Here is a 2285-nt window from a genome sequence, read left to right on the forward strand (position 1 = left end):
TGTCAAATTTTGTTTGATAATCGCACCTGTGAAGCACCTTGGAATATTTTACTATGTTAAAGGCGCTATATAAATACAAGTTGTTGTAGGTGGCTCTGGTAAGGCGCGAGCAGTGACAGATATGATGGGTGAAAATAGCTCCCATCTCTGCTGAACTTTCAACGACGCTGAAACTGAGGCAGATGTCACATTTCGGAGTGGTCAATTGCCCTCAGGCGGGTTACATTGTGTATTCAGCCCCAGTGACCTAATGGATAAGGCACTGGCCTCCTAATCTGGAGATTGTGGGTTCGAGTCCCATCTGGGCTGATGTGTTTTTAATGATTGACACAATGACGGTTTAGGCGGGGCAAGTGGTGGAAGGTGCTGCCAGGCGGGGAGGCTGCATTAAGGAGGATTGTATTATCACCTGTAGCCAAGATTCCATCAAGGCCGTCAGGTCAATGCAATCATCCACAATAAGGAGGGAGAGAGAAGACAGGCCAGTTAGCCTGACATCAGTCATCGGGAAAATGTTGGAATCCATTATTAAGGGAGTGGTAACAATGCACTCAGAAAATCATATGATTAGGTTTTTCTGAAAGGAAATTGTGTTTAACACATTTATTGGAGTATTTTGAGGATGTAACTAGCATGGCAGATAAATGGGAACCAGTGGATGTCGTATATTTGGATTTCCAAAAGGCATTCAATAAGGTGCCAAGTAAAAGGTTTTATTTTTATTTGTTCCTGGGATGTGGGCGTCACTGGCAATGCCAGCATTTATTGCCCATCCCTAATTGCCTTTGAGAAGGTGGTGGTGAGCCGCTGCCCTGAGGAACTCCTGTCGCGATGTCCTGGAGCTGAGATGATTGACCTCCAACAACCACAACACTACGCAAGATAAGGTATCCTAGGGTTGGGGTAATATATTAGCATGGATAGAGGAGTGGCTAACAGACAGAAAACAGCGGGTAGGGATAAACGGGTCATTTTCCGGTTGGCAGGCTGTAACTAGTGGGGTGCTTGGGCCTCAGCTATTCACAATCTATATTAATGACTTAGATGAAGGGACCGAGTACAATGTATCCAGATTTGCTGACGATACAAAGCTTGGTGGAAAAGTAAGCTGTGAGGAGGACACAAAGAGCCTGCAAAGGGATCTAGACAGATTAAATGAGTGGGCAATAAGGAGGGAGATAGAGAATAATGTGAGGAAAGGTAAGGTTATTCACTTTGTTAGGAAGAATAGAAAAACAGAATATTTTTTAAATGGTGAGAAACTATTAAATGTTGGTGTTCAGAGAGATTTAGGTGTCCTCGTACAGGAAACACAGAGAGTTAGCATGCAGGTACAGCAAGCAATTAGGAAGGCAAATGGCATGTTGGCCTTTATTGCAAGGGTGTTGGAGCACAAGAGTAAGGAAGTCTTACTACAATTGTACAGGGCCTTGGTGAGACCACACCTGGAGTACTGGGCACAGTTCTGGTCTCCTTATCAGAGAAAGGTCATACATGCCTTAGAGGCGGTGCAATGAAGGTTCACTAGATTGATTCCTGGGATGAGAGGGCTGTCCTATGAGGAGAGATTGTGTAGAATGGGCCGATACTCCCTGGAGTTCAGAAGAATGAGAGGTGATCTCATTGAAACATATAAGATTCTGAGGGGGATTGACAGAGTAGATGCTGAGAGGTTGTTTCCCCTGGCTGGAGAGTCGAGAACCAGGGGTCACAATCTCAGGATAAGGGGTCGTGCATTTAAGACTGAGATGAGGAGGAATTTCTTCACTCAGACGGTTGTGAATCTTTGGAATTCTCCACCCCAAAGGGCTGTGGATGCTGAGTCGTGGAGTATATTCAAGGCTGAGATCGATAGATATTTGGACTCTAGGGGGAACAAGGGATATGGGGTCGGGCGGGAAAGTGGAGTTCAGGTCAAAGATCAGTCATGATCTTATTGAATGGCGGAGCAGGCTGGAAGGGCTGTATGGTCGACTCCTGCTCCTACTTCTTATGTTCTTATGGTGATGGACATTGAAGTCCACCTGATGGCATGAGAGTTCATGGGGTCCGGAGTCAGCGTTGAGGACTCCCAGGGCCACTCCCTCCTGTCTGTGTAGCACTGGGCCGCCACCTCTGGTGGGTCTGTCCTGCTTGTGGGATGGGACATACCCAGGGAGGGTGATGGAGGAGCCTGGGACCTTGGCTGATAGGTATGATCCTGTGTGGTTGCATTCTAGCCAAGCTACAAGTTTAAAGTTACCTGGTCCCACTGCCCAACCGCCTCTTTGTTTAGGTCAGTCAGC

The sequence above is a fragment of the Somniosus microcephalus genome, chromosome 28, assembly GCF_052327205.1.
Source record: "Somniosus microcephalus isolate GS21.2 chromosome 28, FLI_Smic_1.0, whole genome shotgun sequence".
Classification (NCBI taxonomy): Eukaryota; Metazoa; Chordata; class Chondrichthyes; order Squaliformes; family Somniosidae; genus Somniosus; species Somniosus microcephalus.